The sequence below is a fragment of the Rhinoraja longicauda genome, chromosome 34, assembly GCF_053455715.1.
Source record: "Rhinoraja longicauda isolate Sanriku21f chromosome 34, sRhiLon1.1, whole genome shotgun sequence".
NCBI lineage: Eukaryota > Metazoa > Chordata > Chondrichthyes > Rajiformes > Arhynchobatidae > Rhinoraja > Rhinoraja longicauda.
In genome coordinates, this window is record NC_135986.1 from 16,436,857 (window position 1) to 16,444,144 (window position 7,288).

Sequence of the window (7,288 nt, forward strand, 5' to 3'; positions counted from 1 at the left end):
TATCATTAATTCATCCACTATTTCTGGGGCTACCTCCTTAAGCACTCTGCGATGCAGCCTATCTCGCCCTGGGGATTTATCGGCCTTTAATCCATTCAATTTACCTAGCACCACTTTCCGACTAACCTGGATTTCACTCAGTTCCTCCATCTCATTTGATCCCGCTCCCCTGTTATTTCCGGTAGATTATTTATGTCTTCCTTAGTGAAAACGGAACCAAAGTAGTTATTCAATTCGTCTGCCATGTCCTTGTTCCCCATGATCAATTCACCTGTTTCTGACTGCAAGGGACCCTCATTTGTTTGAACTAATCTTTTTCTCTTCACATATCTATAAAAGCTTTTGCAGTCAGTTTTTATGTTGCCTGTCAGTTTTCTTTCATAATCTATTTTCCCTTTCCTAATTAAGCCCTTTGTACTCCTCTGCTGGACTCTGAATTTCTCCCAGTCCTCTGGTAGGCTGCTTTTTCTTGCTAATTTGTATGCTTCATCTTTTGTTTTGATACTATCCCTAATTTCCCTTGTTAGCCACGGATGCACTACCTTCCCTGATTTATTCTTTTGCCAAACTGGGATGAACAATGGTTGTAGTTCATCCATGCGGTCTTTCAATGCCTTCCATTGCATATCCACCGTCAACCCTTTAAGAATCAATTGCCAGTCTATCTTGGCCAATTCATGTTTCATACCCTCAAAGTTAACTTTCTTTAAGTTCAGAACCGTTGTTTCTGAATTAACTATGTCACTCTCCATCCTAATGAAGAACTCAACCATATTATGGTCACTCTTGCGCAAGGGGCCGCGCACATCAAGACTGCTAACTAACCCATCCTCATTACTCAATACCCAGTCTAGAATAGCCTGCTCTCTCGTTGGTTCTGTTCCTGTTACATAACATCAGGTCAACAAAACGAAAAATTTGGAATGCTTCTGCCTTTGTTTTTGAACCAGGGACATTTCGTGTGTTTGGCGAACGTGATAACCACTACACCGCAGAAACCCTCATGCACGGACAGATTTCAACATGGCCATATACATTTCAGTTTGCAATTTTGCTGATAACCACAGGACACTGACGACGCCATCGTCTAAAAGTATGCACGTTCTCTGCACAAATGAGCACTGACCTTGCAGAGACATTCCTGTAACGTTAACACCGCAAAGGAATTATGTGGGAAAATAAACCGGCTCCAACTGAAGCAAGCCCTGCGGTTTCAATTATACGCACTCTGCGTGTGGCGTCGCGCATTCCCTTCTGCCCGAGAGACAGGAAACTCGATCTTCAGATCTGAAAGACAGGAGCGAAACAGTCATAGAGAGAAATTAACAAATGCTAATGATAACTACATTGGAAAGAAGGAAAATCAGGCTGCTTTTCGTGTACTGTGAGCAATTTTGGGCATGATATCTCAGGAAGGATGTTGTGTCTTCCAGGTCACTGTCCGTAGTTCTCCTCGCTGCATCTTTTTCACGTTCTCCTTACTTCTATTCAATCCGGTCCCAACGTTAATGAAAGGCCAACAGAGGATAACCACATGATTGCAGTGCGTGTAGGTGCAGCTACAGGAGAGGAAGCATTGTACACTTCGAAGTATAGAGTGAATCATAGAATGAGAAGGGAACAGAAAAATTATGTTGTGGGGCTTGTGCAGAGGTTGTTTGTCGTTTTCTTACTGTTATTTCACATTAGGTCAACACAACGAAAAACTTGGAATGTTTCTGCCTGGTTTCGAACCAGGGACCTTTCGCGTGTTAGGCGAACGTGATAACCACTACACTACAGAAACCGCGTACGTAAGAACTGCAGATGTTGGTTTAAATCGAAGGCAGACACAAAATGCTGGAGTAACTCAGCTGGACAGGCAGCATCTCTGGAGAGAAGGAATGCGTGAAATTTCGGGTCGAGACTCCTCTTTAGACTCACAGCCTGGACCCGAAATGTCACCCATTCCTTCTCTCCAGAGATGCTGCCTGTCCCACTGAGTTGCTCCAGTATTTTATGTATACCGACACTACAGAAACCTTCGGCAAGAGATGCACGGGCAGGTTCGAACACACCATACACATTTAACTTTGCAAGTTCGCTGTTCGTCACAAGACACTGACGACCCCAACGTCTCCAATTACGCACGTTCTCACACAACAGAACACTGATCTCGCTGAGTCTTTCCTGTAAAGTTAACACCGCAAAGTAATTCTGAGGGAAAAGGAAGCGACTCCCACTGAAGCAAGCCCACCGGTTTTAACTGCACGCAAATATTTCGCACTCTGCGTGTGGCCTCTCGCATTCCGTTCTGCCTGTGAGATGCGGAAATCGATCCTCAGATCTGAAAGACAGGGGAGAAACAGTCAAAGAGATAAATTAACAACTGCTAATGATAACTACATTGGAGAGAAGGGAACGAAGAGGAAACATTCCGACCAGGAGTGCAAGATTAACAACGAAACCAGGCGATTAACTCAGATACGGAGATAACATAATGACGATAGTTGTATTTCTTACCCTGTGCCAGATACCGAACTGACCATGGAAGGGGGAGTCCCCCAACCCATCCCATGCTCGTCCCCCCAGTAGAATAGAGACCGGGATGATGGACCCGGTGACAACAACGGACGAAACTGGCGAAGAACGACCCTGGTAGGAGAAGAGAGGTACCTGGAATCTGTCCTCCTGCGTCGTTTACCAAAGACACCCGCGGGAGGCTCCCCGGGAAGAAGGCTGAGACTTTCTAAGGCGTTGATCAGGCCACTTTTCGTGTACTGTGAGCCCTTTGGGCATGATGTCTGAGGAGGAATGTCCTGTCTCCAGAGAGGGCCCCGAAGAGGTTTAGATGAATGATCCCAGCAATGACATGGTTAACATGTCAGGTACATATGAAGGCACTGGGCCTGTAGTCAACGTCAATGACTCCTTTCGGATGAGGATGAATGTCTTTAGTCAGTGGGTGGTAAAACTGTGGAATTGATTCCCACAGAAGCCTGTGGAGGTCATGTCAATGGATATTTCAAAGACAGGTTCTTGATTAGTACGGGTGTCAGGGTTCATGGGGAGAAGGCAGAATGGGGTTAGGGGGGAGAGACTGATCAGACATGATTGAATGGGAGAGTAGACCTGATGGGCCGAATGGCCTAATTCTGATCCTATCTTTTATGACTTGATGTAGTGTGTCAGCGAGGTGACCAGGCAGTGACCACAAAATCCAGCCGATCCACCGAACCACTGCACACCATTGTGTGTAAATAAAGCACAGAATGCAACAATCAATTTCACTCCATGAGCCACATCTCTCTTCAGGATACCTTTCCACAGCTTTGGGGCAATCTGAATGTGCTTCCATGTCAATGTCCGTAGTTCTCCTTGCTGTATCTCATTCACTTTCTCCTTACTTCTACTCAATCCGGTCCCGACGTTAATGAAAGGCCAACGGAGTATAACCACATGATTGCAGTGTGTGTGGTTGCAGCGACAGCAGAGGAAGCATTTTACTCTTCAATGTATAGAGTGAATCATAGAGTGAGAAGGGAACATAAAAAAATATGTTGTGGGGCTTGTGCAGAGGGTTTTTTTTAATCGTTTTCTTACTTTTACATTACTTTAGGTCAATACGATGAAAACTTTGGAATGTTTCTGCCTGGTTTCGAACCAGGGACATTTCGCGTGTTAGGCGAACGTGATAACCACTGCACTACAGAAACCGTATAGGAAAGAACTGAAGATGTCGGTTTAAATCGAAGGCAGACACAAAGTGCTGGAGTATCTCAGCGGGACAGGCAGCATCTGTGGAGAGAAGGGGTGGGTGACATTCCGGGTCGAGACTTCTATTCAGTCTCAGGGACTCGACCCGAAATGTCACCCATTCCTTCTCTCCAGAGATGCTGCCTGTCCCACTGAGTTAGTCCAGCATTTTATGTAAATGTACACTACAGAAACCCTCGCCCAGAGATGCACGGGCAGATTTGAACACACCCATACACATTTAACTTTGCAAGTTCGCTGTTCGTCGCAAGACACTGACCCCAACGCCTCCAATTACGCACATTCTCTGCACAACTGAACACCGACCTCGCTGAGCCTTTCCTGTAACATTAACTGGTCAAAATATTTCTGTGGGAAAACGAAGCGACTCCCACTGAAACAAGCCCACCGGTTTCAACTGCACGCACATATTTCGCACTCTGCGTGTGGCCTCGCGCATTTTCTTCTGCCTGAGAGAGAGCGAAATCGATCTTCAAATCTGAAGGTCAGGGGATAAACAGACAAAGAGAGAAATTAACATCTGCTAGTGATAACTACATTGGAGAGAAGGAAACGAAGAGGGAATATTCCGGCCAGGAGTGCAAGATTTACAATGAGACCAGGCGACGAATTCAGATACCGAGATAACATTATGACGATAGTTATATTTCTTATACTGTGCGCGATAGCGAACTGACCATGGTCGCCCCAACCCATCCCCTGCTCGTCCCCCAGAAGACCAGAGACCGGGCTGATGGAGTCGGTGACAACAACGGACGAGAATGGCGAGGAGCGTGCCTGGTAGGAGACGAGAGGTACCTGGGTCTGGCCTCCTGCGACGTTTACCGTGGTCGCCTGCGGGAGGCTCCACGGGGAAGAAGGCTGAGGCTTTATAAGGTCCTGATCAGGCCGCTGTTTGTGTACTGTGAGTAATTTTCGGCATGATTCCTGAGGAAGAATGTGCTGTCTCCAGAGAGAGCCCGGAGGAGGATTACACGAATGATCCCAGCAATGTGATTGTTAACATGTCATGAGCATTTGATGGCATGGGGCTTGTAGTCAAGGACAATGCCTCCTTTCGGATGAGGTGAATGTCTTTAGTCAGTGGGTGGTAAAACTGTGGACTTGATTGCCACGGAAACGTGTGGAGGTCATGTCAATGGATATTTTTAAGACAGGCATAGATAAGTTCTTGATTAGTACGGGTGTCAGGGTTTATGAGAGAAGGCAGAACGGGGTTAGGAGGAAGAGACAGATCAGACATGATTGAATGGATGAGAAGACCGGATGGGCCGAATGGCCTGATTCTGATCCTATCTTTTATGACTTGATGTAGTGTGCTCACGAGGTGACCAGGCAGTGACCTCAAAATCCAGCTGATCTACCGAACCACTGCACACGATCGTGTGTAAATAAAGCACAGAATGCAACGATCAATTTCACTCCATGTACCACACCTCTCTTCAGGATACCTTTCCACAGCTCTGGGGCAATCGGGTTGAGTTTTCCATGTCACTGTCCGTAGTTCTCCGTGCTGTATCTCCTTCACGTTCTCCTTACTTCTACTCAATCCGGTCCCGACGTTAATGAAAGGCCAACGGAGGATAACCACATGATTGCAGTGTGGGTGCAACGACCGCAGGGGAAGCATTTTACTCTTCGATGTATATAGTGAATCATAGAGTGAGAAGGGAACAGAAAATATATATTGTGGGGATTGTGCAGAGGTTGTTTGTCGTTTTCGTACTTTTAGATCACTTTAGATCAACACAATGAACACTTTGGAATGTTTCTGCCTGCTTTCGAACCAGGGACCTTTCGCGTGTTTGGGGAACGTGATAACCACTACACTACACAAACCGTGTAGGAAGGAACTGCAGATGTCGGTTTAAATCGAAGGCAGACACAAAATGCTGGAGTATGTCTGCGGGGTAGGCAGCATCTCTGGAGAGAAGGAGTGGGTGACATTTCGGGTCGAGACTCGTATTCAGACAAAGGGCCTCGACCCGAAATGTCACCGATTCCTTCTCTCCCGATATGCTGCCTGTCCCACTGAGTTGCTCCAGCATTTTATGTATACCGACACTACAGATACCCTCGGCAAGAGATACACGGGCAGATTTGAACACACCCATACACATTTAAATTTGCAAGTTCGCTGTTCGTCACAAGAAACTGACGACTCCAACGCGTCGAATTACGCACGTGCCCTTCACAATTGAACAGTGACCTCGCTGAGCCTAGCTGGGACTACTCGAGGAGGGCGGCGGCGGCTGGGCCTGATGCAGGTGGGACTACTCGAGGCCGGCGGCGGCGGCGGGCGACGAGCACAAGATGGCGGAGCGTGAGCAGGAGAGCGGCCGCCATTTTTCTGATGTCGCAACGGGGCCGTCGGTGAAAGCGGCCGTCGTCGAAAACGCCGTCGGTGGAAGTGGCCACTGATCGGAGGAGAAAAAGCTGCCCGCTGAGGCTTGTGTTACGGTAATGGTGCCCGGGCGGGAAAGGGGATTCGTGGACGCCGTGGATTGAAGGAACGGAAGGGAAGGATCAGTGGACCATCAGTGCGAACATCTCCCTCCTGCTCGTAGGGTCCCCCGGGTGTTGGAGAGTGGTGAGAGGGCCGAGGGGGAGAGAGGAGGGGAAACCACTGATTCCGGGCGGACGACACCGCTAACGGCGTCCTTCTTGTTTGGGCGAGTGAGGAGAGAGGTAATGCGTGCCCCAATGTGAGGTCATACGCAGAGCATTTTGCAACATTTGTTTCGAAATACAATTTTGATACTTTAAAATCTCTGTCACTATAATCTCTATAAGACAAATTTAAATTAAACTTGTTATAAACAGTTTCCAGGACAGTGGTGATTAAGGTGGTGCTAAAAATGTGGCGCTGTGGCTTACCGTTTTGGCTGTAGGTCCGCAACCAAATCTCAAATTTCAAAATTTCAGAAATGTTTATACACACATGTATACATACATATATAGATATATATATATATATAAGCACCCGCAACCCCCGACACAATCCCCATTATCCCCCCCCAATGACCCACTCCATCCCCCCTACCCCACCCCCACTTCCAACTCCCCTACCACCACCCCCACTTCCCTAGTGCTGCCTCCACCCCCCTTCCCCCCTCCCCACCCATATTCCCCCTCCCGCTCCCCTCACCCCCACCTCCCTCCTCTCTCCCCACCCCCACTCTCGGTGCACGCACTCCATTCTCCCCATCCCAATCTTCCCTCCACCCCACCCCACCCTGCCCTCCTCCACAGCCCTACTCTCCCCCCACCCCCATACTCTCCTCTCCCACCATCCCCCTCCTCCCCCACCACGCCACTCTCTCCTCCCCACCCTCCTCCCCCACCCCCACTCTCTCCTCCCCCACACCCACTCTCACTCTCCCCACGCCCCTTTCCCCCCACCCGCTTTTCCTCCCACCCCCTGTTCCCCCACCCCCATTCTCTCGACCTCCACCCCATGCCACCCATTCTCCCCTCTTCCCCACCCCCACAGTCCCCCTTCCCGCTCACCCCCACTCTCTCTTCCCCCCTG

At 48.7% G+C, this 7,288-nt stretch overlaps 2 non-coding genes across 2 annotated transcripts; both read right to left on the reverse strand.

Annotated features, from left to right (window-relative positions):
* Positions 1-1,713: 1,713 nt before the first annotated feature.
* Positions 1,714-1,786, reverse strand: trnav-aac (transfer RNA valine (anticodon AAC)). The gene has a single exon. It is a non-coding gene; the product is annotated as a tRNA-Val (tRNA).
* Positions 1,787-3,622: 1,836 nt separating this feature from the next.
* Positions 3,623-3,695, reverse strand: trnav-aac (transfer RNA valine (anticodon AAC)). The gene has a single exon. It is a non-coding gene; the product is annotated as a tRNA-Val (tRNA).
* Between the last annotated feature and the right edge of the window lie 3,593 nt (positions 3,696-7,288).